Below are 15,332 nucleotides of genomic sequence, written 5' to 3'. Positions count from 1 at the left end.
AGCTCACGCACCTCAACAAACAAAAAGCAAATAATCCAATTAAAAATTGGGCAGAGTATCTGAACAGACGCTTCAAGAATAAATTTAGATGGTCAACAGGCACATGAAAAGATGCTCCACCTTGCTAGTAATAAGGGAAATTCAAATTGAAGCCACAATGAGGTATCACCTTGTCCCGACGTGCATGACAGTCAACGGGGTTCGACGACCTGGAGGAGAGAATGAAGGGGCAAGAGACACAAAGAATGGACAGCAAGACAGGAGGTCCGATCAAGCTGACAAATTTTATTTTTCTCAGGCTCAATTTATATAGGTTGTGACGAAAACATATGTAAAGAGGTGATTGGGCTTCAGGTGGCGCCGGCGGGAACCAAGGACCCAGAAGAGAAGCAGGAAGTTCGCAATCTTGTGGGTGGGGGCCCTTGGGGAGGAGGTTTAAGGGTGGGTTTTCCCTTGGGGCAGCGGGTGTTCTTGCGAAGCAGGATGTTGGCAGGGTTAGGCGGCCAGTGGAAAGAATAGAGGAGGAAATGTTGCTTAGCAATCTGACCACAAAATCTATATTGATTTGGCTAGGAGAGCAGCTTTGCTTTACTGCAGAAATGATTGCTGTTGTCTTAAGACTTACATAACTAGTATTGCTTAAAGTCCATAGGCTTGCTCCCAACATCTCTCCCTTTCTTTATTAAAAATTAGGACGATTTTGGTTGAGCAGGCTAAGGGGCGGGGACAGGGGCCTAATCCTCAGTGGATATCTGGTGCATGAAGAGAACTCTAAGTCTTACAGGCTCTGCTGAAGAGAAAGAGTTTCTCTATTAGGCACAAGGAGTCTTTTTCCTGAGGAGAGAAGGATGCAGGACACAAACCTCTATGCAATCAGGTATGTCCCTCAAGGAACCCAGGGCAGGCGTTAGCCTTTCCTTTGCAGTGCTTTGCCTCGCATCCACCTTAGTACTCAACCGGCACTCAGACTCCTGGGAGGGTCGCACTGGTGCTTACTTTCGCTGAGAAGAGATAGAGGGGGGTGCTTCATCGTCGTCATCACTCTTGTGAGCTAGTTTGTGATAGTGGACTTGAATAGGTTTGCCAACAAGGGTATCTATTTGTCTTTTTATTAGGCTCGTCAAATGTTTAAAGAGCCCAAGGGCCAAAAGACAAGAGCAATATCAATCCTATGAGGGGGCCTAGGAGAGACGGCAAGAGAGTAGTAAGCCATGGGGAGGCTGAAAACCAATTTTTATACCAACTTTCATCTTGCTCTCTTTCTTTCTTTCTATCTTTTCATACTATCTCTAACTACTCCTGTTTTATCAGCATAGAAGCAGCACTCTTCTTTCAGGGCGGCGCAAAGCCCGCCTTGCTGCAGAGAATAGGTCTAGCCCTCTGCGGTTTTGGAGAACTACTTCATCGAGGGACGAGATCAAATATGTCAGGTCAGAGATTCCTTTCTGCAATTCTTGGATATCTTGATCTATAGTAGCGCTGAGCTCGTGATAGCGGGAGTTAGAAAGAAGCAGAGAAGATATGCCTGTGCCTGCGCCTACAGTCCCTAGTCCGGGCAGAACAGCGATAGCAACAGCAGTAATGGGTTCTCGGCGGGAGCGTTTAGGGAGGGAAGGGTCTGAAGATTGTTCCCAGATATGGAAGAACTCATCAGGCTGGTAGTAAATGAGCCTGGGTATAACTTTTACGAGAACACAAAATCCATGCTCTTGTAAAATGGGATTGTAGGCACAGGGGGTGAGTCCATCTAAGCAGGCCCACCAGGTGTCATTGGGGGGAACTATAAATTGGGGTCCCTGTTCAATGGGGAAGATTTCTCAACAGAGGTGGGTGTACTCATGAGGGATCTTTCGAGGAGTGTTAGTTATACAAGTCCCGTTACCAACTACTTGGGCTAAGGTTAGGCCCTCCCAACTAGCACATTCCCAACGGCAGTTGTAGGTATCATTGGAGGTGGAGAAGTTGCCAGGGATTGCGGCACCTTCATAAAAAGGGGGGGAAGAGTGGTAACATAACCAACATTCGGAGGTAAGCTCAGGAGTGGTGGAATTAAGACTAAGGAAGGTTTGATTTATAAGGGTGAGGACAAGGTCTTTAGAGCTCGCTAGGGCGGACACTGGCTGCGTAGGGGAGGGTTTAAGACTGCTAGTGGTGAAGCTATGGTTAGGCGAGGGGGCGGAAGGCTTCGGTGGGAGAGGGTGCTTCCCACCTAAGACTGTTTGGACCTATGGCGGCAGAAGGGGTGGCAGGGAACTCTTTAAGGAGTTTAATAGTAAAGGTGATGCCTTCGTCATAGTTTTCTTTGTATAAACGAAGACCCCAAGTGTATTATCCTTGTATCCAACCTGAGACTTTTTTCCCTTCTTCGGTGAGTGTGATAGAAAGAGGATTGCACCCGCCTTTGGTAATATTTCTAGGGAAGCACTCTGGGAGTGTTTCAGGGTATTTTTGCCCTTTAAAAGGGTGGTGGGTATAATTGGCTTTGGCAGTAATATAATCCCAGGAAGAGGAGGGTCCCCAGTAAGTATCTCCCGTGGTCTCACACCCCCATGACGCACAATAATAGTCTGTCTTGCCTCCGCATTTATGAAGGAGGCTACAAGGCTGGTGCTGCCTGGGGCAAACATAAAAGGAATATGACCTAAGAACTGACCGGCGCCCCGCATCAGAGTAACCGGGGGTGGCGAGACCTGGATGAGAGATAAGAGGTGCTTCACTTTGTTCGAAAAGATGTTCTACTCCCCAAGGGGCTCCCAGGGCCAGCTTACAAAGGTCAGGTTGTAAAACGCTTGGCCACCAGACGTCTGGTGAGGTTTGAGAACGAGACCAAACAACATCTCCTCTTTCAGAAAGCACTATCCAGGTGTAGTTCCAGGAAAGTGTCAGGATCTCATGGGTTGCAGCACCGGCGGATGGCTCAGAGCTGTGGTCATGATCAGGAGGATTAGGATTTTTGGCAACTGCATCTGCAATGGAAAAAGAATTTGTCTCAGGCAGAGATGGAAGCTCCAGTCTGGACTGTGGTAAGTTAGCGGTTTTAACTAGCCTCTCAGGGAGCCATCAAGGCTCGGAGTTTTGCTGGTCATAAATGCAGACGGACCCTCAGCCCCAGATAATAACGGGGTCGGGACCTTTCCATGCGAAGATCAGTGGATCTTTCCATTTTACTAACGCTTGAAGTTCATTGGTTTTAGGGTGCCATAACCGATCAGCAGCTGAACGTCCGTGGGAGTCGAGCGTCAAGAAGTTAATGACAAACAGGGCGTGGCTAAGTTGATTGTAGGGGCTGATAGTTGTATAGAGAAGGGCATTGTTCTTGAGGCGGGAGAGTGTGTTTTTAAGAGTTTGATGAGCTCGCTCTACAATTCCTTGTCCTTGGGGATTATATGGGATGCCTGTGATATGTTTTATTTGGAAGTCAGAGCAAAAGCGCTGGAATTTAGCCCCTGTGTAACCTGGCCCATTGTCGGTTTTTATTATCTTTGGCTTGCCTAGCACTGTAAAACAGCGCAAAGTGTGGGTAATGACATCTTTAGAAGCCTCTCCAGTAAGGGGCGACGCGAAGATAAAACCACTAAAGGTATCTATAGTAACATGAAGATACTTCATCTTCTTAAAGGGGGTGAAATGAGTGACATCCATTTGCCAGATTTCATTCGGGATTAGTCCCCGAGGGTTCACTCCTAAATGAGGAACAGGAAGATGTGGAGCACAGTCATTACATCTTTTGACAATTTCTCGGGCTTGCTCTCTGGTAATTTTGAACATGAGTCGCAGAGTATTCGCTGAAAGGTGGTGGAGGGAGTGAGCATGCTGAGCTTGACTTAGGGGTGTACTGCTGAAGGCTAGCGCTATTAAGGGAAGGGTACGGGTGGCTTGATTAGCAAAGGCATTGCCTGCCGAAAGAGGGCCGGGGAGTCCTGTGTGAGCTCGCAAGTAGCCAATGAAAAAGGGGTTGGAGCGTCGGATTATGAGACATTCAATTTGTCTAAACAGATCAGCGGCGTTGGAGGAAGGCTTAATAAAGGGGGTGGTTTCTAGGAGAGGTACTGAGTGGGCTATGTAAGAGCTATCTGTATAGAGAGTAAAAGGGGTATTAGAGAGTGATTGAAACACTTGGAGGACTGCATAAAGTTCAACAAGTTGTGCGGACGAAAAGGGGGTGGGCAAGGAGATGGGGTTTTATCTTGAATAACATATGCCGCCCACCCTGTAGCTGAGCCGTCTGTGAAGACGAGGAGGGCTTCTCGCAAAGGAGAAGGGGAGATAACTTTGGGAAAAACTAGGAGATGTATTCTGCTAAACTGGATTAAAGGGTCAGTGGGATAATGATTATCTATGGTCCCAGCAAAGGAGGCACAAGCAATGCCCCAGTCATCGTTGGTTTGTAGCAACCAATCTATCTGCTCTGTAGTATATGGAACAACAAGGATATCGGGATCTTTACCAAAATACTGTCTGCTCAGTTTCCTTCCTTTTATAATAACAGAGGCAGCTAGGGAAAAGTAAGGTGTTAGAACTTTCACAGGTTTGCTGGAGAGGTAGACCCAAAGAAGAGGCTTGCCTCGTTGTTCAGGGGTCTTGGTAGACTGCCAAAAAACTCCTACTGGAGCATGGGTGGTGGCACAAATGATAAGATATAAAGGAGAGGAGTAGTCAATCTGAAAGGAGGTTTGTAGAGAGATAGCTTGATTTATCTGTTCTATAGCAGCAGCTGCTAGGGGCGTTAGGGTGCGGGGGGAGAGGGGATGCGAGTCGCCTGCTAGTAAATTGTTTAAGGGAGTTAAGCTTTCAGGGGGGAGTTTCAGGTATGGCCTTAAAAACTGTAGGTTGCCTAGCAATTTTTGAAAGTCATGCAGCGTTTTAAGGGAAGAAGTATGGAGCTGTATTTTGGGTGTGAAAATTCGGTGAGCTTGGAGGCTATAGCCTAGGTAAGTATAGGGTTCAGAAAACTGAATTTTATTGGGAGCGATTTTCAAGTGGGAGGCTTCAAGGGTTTCTAGGAGTTGTTGGAAACAGGCAATGCCTTGAGCTTCATTGGAGGAAGCAATAAGTATGTTATCCATGTAATGAAGGAAGTAAATATGAGGCCATTGTCTCCTAACGGGGTCTAGAATTCGGGCTATGAATTTTTGGGCTAAGGTAGGGCTATTCGCCATACCTTGGGGAAGAACACGCCATTGATACCTAGGCGTTGGTTTATTAAAGTTGATCTGGGGAAGGCTAAAGGCAAAATGGGTACAATCATCTGGGTGGAGGGGAATAGTAAAGAAGCAGGTCTTGCAGGTCTATAACAATCTTATAATAGTTTATGGGTATAGCAGCAGGGGACGGGAGGCCGGGCTGCAAGGCGCCCATAGGGACCATAACTTTATTAATGGCTCGAAGGTCTTGTAGGATCCTCCATTTGCCTGATTTTTTTGTGATGACGAAAATGGGGGTATTCCAAGGAGAACTGGAAGGCTCAATATGGCCTGCTGCCAGTTGCTCCTGTACAAGGTGCGTGGCGGCATGTAATTTTTCTGCATTCAGTGGCCACTGATCAACCCAGACAGGCTCGGTAGTTTTCCGTGTTATTTTATCAGCATGTTGCTGGGGTACAGGCATGATTGTGGCCTCTAGGAGAAAGGGGATCCTAGTCCCTTTCTCTGAGTATTTGATACAATGGTTACAGGAGTTTTAATGCCTTGTGCATTCTTTCCTAACCCTTGGCCAGGCAAGTAGCCTTGTGTCAGCATTTGCTTGGTCACTAGTTCGTTTGGGCTACACATAATAATATTCATTTGAGAGAGAATGTCTCGTCCCCACAGATTGACTGGAAGCTTAGGAATTACAAAAGGAATAACTGTCCCTGAATTCCCTTCTTGAGGGTTTTGTGACTGTCCGATTCCCTGTAGGTGGGTGGTGGAGTTTGTAAGAGGATAGGAAGGGGGCCACTGCTCTTTGGCAATAACAGTGGCATCTGCCCCTGAGTCTAGGAGGCCTTGAAAGGCTTTCCCATTTAAGGACAGAGTTAGCATAGGGCGGGCACACATAATTTGTTGAGTCCAATAGACATCTGTGCTGCCTATGTCACTCGTTTCACGGTGCTCTTTAAGGCACTTATTGGAGGAGGGGATAAGGGGTAGAAGAAGTTGGGCAAGAGTATGTTCTGCTGGAATATATAGAGGGCCTTTAAGAGTAGAGGCTAGGATCTGAAGTTCTCCTTTGAAATCTGGATCAATTACTCCAGGGTGTATTTGAAGCCCTTTCAGGGAGGCTGAAGCGCGTCCCAGAATTAAGCCAAAGGTGTTAGGAGGAAGGGGCCCTCGGATGCCCGTCTGTAGAAGCTTTGTCCCTTCTTCTGGAGTCAATATTGTACTGATGGTGGAACAGAGGTCCAATCCTGGGCTGTTTTTTGTGGCTCTCCAGAGGTCTGAAATTGATTTTGGGTTACTGTCGAGGGGATGAACCCAATTGCCCCAGGGTTCATCTTCTGCAGGGGGGCCGGCGGCTGCCCCTGAAGGGGTTTCCCTGGTTCTTAAAAGGGAGGGGCAGACCTTGTATATCGGTTTTTGACCGGCATTCTTTGGCCCAGTGATATCCTTTTTGGCATCTGGGGCAAGGGGTGGAGGGGGGGAATGGATTAACTGGTCTGGGGGTATTGCAAGGACTATTAAAAGGGGGTGGATTGGGGTCAAGGTTGGGGAGCCGAGGGACTCGGGGCTGTGGGCAATCTTTGGCAAAATGGCCAGGCTGCTTGCAATTAAAGCAAGTTTTTTGCGTTGAGCCAATACCTGCCCTTTGCAAGGCAACTCCGATAGCTAGTCCAATGGCATGACTAGTTTCGGCGCCTGCGCAGACACGCACGAAGTCTGACACTGACTCTTTGCGATGATGCCGAAGCAGGTCTTGACAGACCGGATTAGCGTTTTCAAAAGCCAGCTGTTTAATAAAAGGGTTGTTGAGCTCTTGGATTCCGAACATGCGCTCAGCTGCCTCCGTAAGGCGGCTGACGAAAGAGCTGTAAGGCTCGTCTGCTTCCTGCCGTATCTTAGTAAGAGCGGCAGTAGCGGCTCCTTTTGGGGGTAACTTTTTCCAAGCTCCGAGGCCAGCTTGTCTGACTTGAGCCAGGAGGCCTGTGGGAAAGCGTGCTTGGACTGCTAGAGTGTTATAAGGAGCTTCACTTAAAATTCTTTTTGCCATCCAGTCTCGGGAACTGGGTCGGGTAAGATTTTTACTTTCGATTTCTTTAGCGAATTCGGCAAGCTCGGCCTTCCAAAGAACAAAGTCTCCCCCGCTTAAGGCTGCACAAGCAAGCTGATGGAATTCATTTGGGGTAAGCCAATCACTGGTGATAGATTCTAGCACAGCTAGAGTAAACGGGGCGGTAGGCCCATAACTGGAAACAGCTGACTTGCGCTTCTCTAGAGCTCGGATGTCTAGGGGTGAAAAGGATGTTCTTTTTATATGGGCTGGGTCTCTCATCACTGGAGGCCTGTCGCTAGGACACGGGCCTCTTTCGGCTCGTCTTCAGGGCTACCGTTTAGATGGTCATCTCTATCGTCATGCCATGAATCTCTCTGGGCTCTATCATCAAGAGTAGTACTCACGGGACCTTCTTCTCTCATATTAGGATCAGTGCCCTCTTATTCAGGGTTATCAGGGTCAAATAACCTAGGGGAGGGGCTCCGGGGAATAGAGACTCCACTACGTAGGGAGACAGGAAAAGTCAGGTCAGGGTTTGATGATTTTTTTGTTTTGTTAAAAAGTGATTTCGAGGGAGGGGGAGTACTTTTAGAGGAAGAATTTGGGGTGTGGGTTAAATGGGTAAGTTTGGAGAGCTCTTGATCTAGGTCACGAATGGCTTGTAGGAGTTGGATTTGTTCTTTTCTATTTTTGACCATCTGCCTGAGGACTGAGAGGTCATTGGCAGCATGTAAGTGCTCACGGGAGAGAGAGGAGAAGGCGGGAAACATTGGTCAAGAACAGGGGGGTGGTAAGGTGGCGGAGGAATGAAGGGTGGTAAGGTTACTGCTTGAGGGTGAGGTGCAGAGGCAAGGGCTATGGTAGTGGCCTTAGGCGGCCAGTCAGGATTGTTATAACGCGCTGCCTCCTCTTCTACTAAAGTGGCTTCATCAGCGGGATCAAGGGGCTCATCAGGACTTAAGTCGATGAGGCTAGGGTAAATATTTGGGGGAGGGATAACAGGGAGAGGACGGGAGTGTTGGGAGTCAGCGGAATTAGGGGAGGAAACTTTGTCCGTCAGTGACCGGGAAAGAGACTCGACAGTCGGTAAGGGAGGGAGTCTGTCTGATATCTGAGAGGAGTTTGCAGTGGAATCTGAAGGATGTTCTCTGAGAGAAGGGGAGGCTGGCCGGGAAGCCTCAGAGGGGGGACAAGAACGGGATCTCATGGTTTTTTCTCCCTCAATGACAACTTTCTGCAAGTCAGGCCACTCGCGATGAACGCGCAAGATATCATTAATAAGGTTCCAATAGCTAAATGCTGACACAGGTACTTTTTCTGGACCAAAAACTCTGTAATAGTCTTGAAGGCAATCGCCTACCCGTTGCCATTTCTTTTCACTAATGGTTCCTTCTTGAAGGAACCAGGGACACACATCTTCAATAAAGACCAAAAAACGTTTCAAATCTTTTTTCTTAACCCTTGTTCCTCGTGTCCTGAGGGACTCTTTGAGTCCGGCTATGAACAAATCTTCCTGCGAGGATGCTTGCCCCATGACTTACCTTCTCAAATGCGTCGCCGATTGAGTACACACGAGTCTGTCTCACGCTGGGTTCAGAACGTGGCGACTCTGGCGAGGGTCTCGTTGCAGACACCTCCTTTCATGGGTGGGCCCACCCTCTTGGGGGCGACGTTCTCGCCTCTCTGGTCTGTCGGGCCCCACGTTGGGAGCCAGTTGTCCCGACCCGCAGGACAGTCAACGGGGTTCGACGACCTGGAGGAGAGAATGAAGGGGCAAGAGACACAAAGAACGGACAGCAAGACAGGAGGTCTGATCAAGCTGACAAATTTTATTTTTCTCAGGCTCAATTTATATAGGTTGTGACGAAAATATATGTAAAGAGGTGATTGGGCTTCAGGTGGCGCCGGCGGGAACCGAGGACCCCCCTCGAAGAGAAGCAGGAAGTTCGCCATCTTGTGGGTGGGGGCCCTTGGGGGGGAGGTTTAAGGGTGGGTTTTCCCCTGGGGCAGCGGGTGTTCTTGAGAAGCAGGATGTTGGCAGGGTTAGAAGGCCGGTGGAAAGAATAGGGGAAACGTTGCTTAGCAATCTGACCGCAAGATCTATATTGATTTGGCTAGGAGAGCAGCTTTGCCTTACTGCAGAAATGATTGCTGTTGTCTTAAGACTTACATAACTAGTATTGCTTAAAGTCCATAGGCTCGCTCCCAACACACCTCACACCAGTTAGGATGGTCAGCATCCAAAAGACTAAGAACAACAAATGCTGGCGAGGATGTGGAGAAAAGGGAACCCTCCTACACTGCTAGTGGGAATGTAAACTAGTTCAACCATTGTGGAAAGCAATATGGAGGTTCCTCAAAAAACTAAAAATAGAAATACCATTTGACCCAGGAATTCCACTGCTAGGAATTTGCCCAAAGAAAACAACTTCTCAGATTCAAAAAGACATGTGCCACCCCTATGTTTACTGCAGCACTATTTACAAGAGCCGAGATATGGAAGCAACCTAAGTGTCCATCAGTAGATGAATGAATGGATAAAAGAAGAGGTGGTAAATATACAGAATTGAACACTACTCAGCCATAAGAAACAAATCCTATCATTTGCAACAACATAGATGGAGCTAGAGGGTATTATGCTCAGTGAAATAAGCCAGGCGGACACAGACAAGTACCAAATGATTTCCCTCATTTGTGAAGTGTAACAACAAAGAAAAAATGAAGGAACAAAACAGCAGCAGACTCACAGAGCACCCATGCCTGGCGGCCACATCCCAATACACCCCCCACCCCCACCAGCCCCCTCCTCAGGGGGCCACGCGCACCACTGGCCCGCTCCTCAGGGGACCCCGCGCCAGCGCCCCCTCCTACCTTGAACCAGCGCCTGGAGCAAGTGCAGCTGGAGCGTCCGGAGCGGCCACCACCCGCGCCGCCGGCCTGCGCTCAACTTTGGCCGGGCTCTCGGGCGCCACGGTGCAGCAGAGCGGCCGTTATCAGGCAGCGGCGGGCCTCCAGGAGCGCGGCGGCGGCGGCGAAGTTGTAAGCAGGGAAATTTCCGTCAGAACGCCTTCGGCGGCCCCGCAGCCAGCGCCAGGGCCGCGCCGCGGCTCCTGAGGAGTCCGCCTGCAGTTGAGGAGACGCCGCTGCCGTCCTCCTCCTCGCCGGGTGCAGAGAAGAAAGTGCGCCCTCCCAGGGGCTGCTGAAGCTGCTGATTGGCCGAGGGGAGGAGGCTCGCGGCCCCGCGCCCCGCCCCCACCCCCTCGCCTGTTTCCTAACTCGCTGACCCGCCCACTAGGAATTTCGGACGGACCAGCCGGCCAGGGCGGCTTCCTGCACCGCCTCGCCCCCTAGGGACGTGCAGCAGGCCCTGCAGGTACTGCTGCCCTTGACCCTTTGGTGACCACAAATCCAAAGCCTGTAATGGTAGTAGGCACATATCAATAATCACCCTAAATGTAAACGGACTGAATGCACCAACCAAAAGACACAGAGTTACACAGTGGATAAAAAAGCAATACCCATCTATATGCTGCCTACAAGAGACTACTTCAAACCCAAAGACATACAAAGACCAAAAGTGAAGGGATGGAAAAACATGTTTCATGCAAACAATAGGGAGAAAAAAATCAGGAGATGCAGTACCTGTATCACACAAAATAGACTTCAAAACAAAGAAAGCAACAAGAGAGAAAGAAGGACATTCCATAATGATAAAGGGGTCAGTCCAACAAGAGGATACAACCATTTAAAATATCTATGCACCCAACACAGGAGCACCTACATATGTGAAACAAACACTAACAGAATTAAAGGGGGAAATAGAATGCAATGCATTCATTTTAGGAGACGTCAACACACCACTCAAAGGCAGATCAACCAGACAGAAAATAAGTAAGGACACAGAGGCACTGAATGACACCCTAGAACAGATGGATCTAACAGACATCTACAGAACTCTACACCCAAAACTGCAGGATACACATTCTTCTCAAGTGCACATGGAACATTTTCAAGAATACATCATATCCTAGGCAACAAAAAGAGCCTCCATAAATTCAAAAAGATTGAAATTGTACCAAACACCTACTCAGACCACAAAGGTATGAAAGAAGAAGTAAATTATGCAAAGAAAATGAAAAAGCCCACAAACACATGCAGGATCAGCAACATGCTCCTAAACAACCAATGGATCCATGACCAAATAAAAACAGAGAACAAGCAATATATGGAGACAAATGACAACAATAATTCAACACCACAAAACTCTGTGTTGGGTGCAGCAAAGGCAAGTATATTGCAATAAAAGCCTACCTCAGGAAAGAAGAACAATCCCATATGAACAGTCTAAACTCACAATTCATGAAAATAAAAAAGAAGAAAAATTGAGGCCCAAAGTCAGAAGGAGGGACATAATAAAGCTTGGAGCAGAAAAAGATGTAATTGAGAAAAATAAAACAGTAGAAAGAAATCAATGAAAGCAGGAGCTGGTTCTTCGAGAAAATAAAATAAATAAACTCCTAGCCAGACTTATCAACAAAAAAGAAAATCTACACACATAAACAAAATCAGAAATGAGAAATGGAAAATCACTACAGATGCCACAGGAAAAAAAATTATTAGAGAACACTATGAAAAATTATATGCTAACAAACTGCATATCCTAGAAGAAATGGACAACTTTCTAGAAAAATACAACCTAGCAAGGCTGACCCAGGGAGAAACAGAAAATCTGAACAGTCCAGTTACCAGTAACAAAAACTGAATTCGTGATCAACAAACTACCTAAGAAAAAAACCCCTGGATTACATGGCTTCACTGCTGAATTTTATCAAACATGTAGTGAAGACCTAATACCCATCCTGCTTAAACTTTTCCAAAAAGTAGAAGAGGAGGGACTTATGCTCATTCTATGAGGCCAGCATCACTCCAATGCCAAAACCAGGCAATGACATCACAAAAAAAGAAAATTACAAGCCAATATCCCTGATGAACATACATGCAAAAATACTCAACAAAATACTCCAAACCAAATTCAAAATACATCAGAAAGATCACCCATCATGATCATATAGGTTTATTCCAGAATTGCAAGGATAGTACAACATTTGAAAATCCATCAGCATCATCCACCACATCAACAAAAAGTACAAAAACCACATGATCATCACCATAGATGTTGAAAAAATATTCAACAAAACTCAAAATCCATTCGTGATAAAAACTCTCAACGAATTGGGTATAGAGGGCAAGTACCTCAACATATGAAGGCCATATATGACAAACCCACAGCCAACATCATACTTAACAGAGAGAAGCTGAAGGCTTTTCCTTTAAGATCACGAATAAGACAAGGATGCCCACTCTCCCCACTTTTATTCAACACAGTTCTGGACTTCCTAGCCACAGCAAGCAAACAACACAAAGAAATAAAAAGCATCCAGATTGGTAAGGAAGAAGTTAAACTGACACTGTTTGCAGATGACATGATATTGTACATAAAAAAACATAAAGGATCCATTCCAAAACTACTAGAACTAATCTCTGAATTCAGCAAACTTGCAGGATACAAAATTAATACATAGAAATCTGTTGCATTCGTATACACTAATGATGAACTAGGAGAAAGAAATCAGGAAATCAATTCCATTCACAATTGCATCAAAAAGAATAAAATGCTTAGGAATCAACCTAACAAATGAAGTGAAAGCCCTGTACCCTGAAAACTAGAAGACACTCTAAACAGAAATCAAGAGGACACTAATAAATGGAAACTCATCCCATGCTCTTGGGTAGGAAGAATTAATATTGTCAAAATAGCCATCCTGACTAAAGCAGTCAACAGATTCAATGCAATCCCTATCAAAATACGAACAGCATTCTTCAACGAACTGGAACAAATAGTTCAAAAATTCATATGCAAACACAACAGACCCAGACTAGCCAAAGCAATCCTCAGAAGGAAGAATAAAGCAGGCGGAATATTGCTTCCCAACTTCAAGCTCTACTACAAAGCCACAGTAATCAAGACAATTTTGTGCTGACACAAGAACAGACCCATAGACCAGGGGAACAGAATTGAGAGTCCAGATATTAACACAAGCATATATGGTCAATTAATATACGATAAAGGAGCCATGGACATACAATGGGTAAATGAAAGCCTCTTCAACAGCTGGTGTTGGCAAAACCGGACAGTTCCATGCAAGGGAATGAAACTGGATTATTGTCTATCCCCATACACAAAAGCAAACTCAAAATGGACCAAAGACCTGAATGTAAGTCATGAAACCATAAAACTCTTAGAAGATAACATAGGCAAAAATCTCTTGAATATAAACATAAGCAACTTTTTTCTGAATGCATCTCCTCGAGCAAGGGAAACAAAAGCAAAAATGAAAACATGGGACTACATCAAACTTAAAAGCTTCTGTACAGTAAAGGACACCATCAACAGAACAAAAAGGCATCCTACAGCATGGGAGAATATATTTGTAAATGACCTATCCGACAAGGGGTTAACATCCACAATGTATAAAGAACTCACACACCTCAACACCCAAAAAGCAAATAACTCGATTAAAAAATGGGCGGAGGATACGAACAATTCTCCCAAGAAGAAATTCAGATGGCCAACAGGGACATGAAAAGATACTCCACATCACTAATAATCAGGGAAATGCAAATAAAACCCACAATGAGATATCACCTAACACCAGTTAGGATGGCCAGTATACAAAAGACTAAGCAAAAAATGCTGGTGAGCATGTGGAGAAAGGGGAAGCCTTCTACACTGCTGGTGGGAATATAAGCTAATTTAACCATTGTGGAAAGCAATATGGAGGTTCCTCAAAAAACTAAAAATAAAAATACCATTTGACCCAGGAATTCCACTCCTAGGAATTTACCCAAAGAATATAATGTCTCAGCTTCAAAAACACATATACCCCTATGTTTATTGCAGCACTACTTAAGATAGCTAAGGTATGGAAGCAACCTAACTGTCCATCGGTATATGAATGGATAAAGAAGAGGTGGTACATATACACAACGGAATACTACTCAGCCATAAGAAAGAAACAAATCCTACCATGTGCAACCACATGGATGGAGCTATAGGGCATTATGCTCAGTGAAATAAGCCAGGCAGAGAAAGACAAGTGCCAAATGATTTCCCTCATTCGTGGAGTATAACAACGAAGCAAAACTGAAGGACCAAAACAGCAGCAGACTCACAGCCTCTAAGAAGGGACTAGCGGTTACCAAAGGGGAGGGGTGGGGAGGGAGGGAGAAGGGGATTGTGGGGTATTATGTTTAGTACACATGGTGTGAGGGGTCACGGGCAAGATAGTGTAGCATAGAGAAGGCAAATAGTGTATCTGTGGCATCTTACTACACTGATGGACAGTGACTGCAATGGGGTATGGGGGGAGGAACCCTTGATAATACCGGTGAATGTAGTAACCACATTGTTTTTCGTGTGAAACATTCATAAAAGTGTATATCAATAATACCTTAATAAAAAAATAAGTGCTTAATGATATATTTCTTCTTGAAAAATTATCAATCTACTTAGCTAAAAATCTAATTTAATTCTTAACTTTCTTTTTTTCATATTTGTATGACTGGGACAAAAGATGCCACTTTGAATTAAACTTCAAGCTTTATAATCATCCATCCCATATGGTTCATTTGACCATATAATAGTGCTTAAAACAGCAAAAGAATTTGAGAACTGTTCTGTTTGGACAAGTTTTGTAGTGTTATTTTTCCTCCTCCCTTAACCGAGGAAAAGTCTATCACTCTGAATAGCCCTAGTTCTAACATTTACAGACATAAGTGTAACTCCTTTTCAGATGCTTAAGATCAGTTACGTGTAGACCTAGGTTTGTTAAACAGTATCTCCAAGGATGCGCATCATTGATGGTGCATGAGCTTTGCAGTCCAATAGACCTACATTCCAAATCTCAGCTCCTACCTTCCCTTAAAAGTTATGTGACCCTGGAGAAGTTACTAAGGTGAACCTCATCTTTCTGCAGAGTAAGGTAAGAGATACTCCTCGCTGGTCATTTTGTACCATGGTTATCTGCCTGTCCCCCGGTTGATGGACCAGAATGGGCCTGACCCAAGCTGGACTGTCAGAGTGT

General features: G+C 45.7%; 1 long non-coding RNA gene across 1 annotated transcript; it reads right to left on the bottom strand.

The window, feature by feature from the left end:
* Positions 1-265: 265 nt before the first annotated feature.
* Positions 266-11,049, bottom strand: LOC130680092 (uncharacterized). Its single transcript, XR_008993106.1, has 4 exons — positions 10,060-11,049; positions 8,730-8,941; positions 2,769-2,966; positions 266-1,001 (listed from the first exon to the last, which is right to left on the bottom strand). It is a non-coding gene; the product is annotated as an uncharacterized LOC130680092 (long non-coding RNA).
* Between the last annotated feature and the right edge of the window lie 4,283 nt (positions 11,050-15,332).

This window comes from Manis pentadactyla, chromosome 12 (genome assembly GCF_030020395.1).
Source record: "Manis pentadactyla isolate mManPen7 chromosome 12, mManPen7.hap1, whole genome shotgun sequence".
NCBI lineage: Eukaryota > Metazoa > Chordata > Mammalia > Pholidota > Manidae > Manis > Manis pentadactyla.
This window is presented reverse-complemented; position numbering and strand designations above follow the sequence as displayed.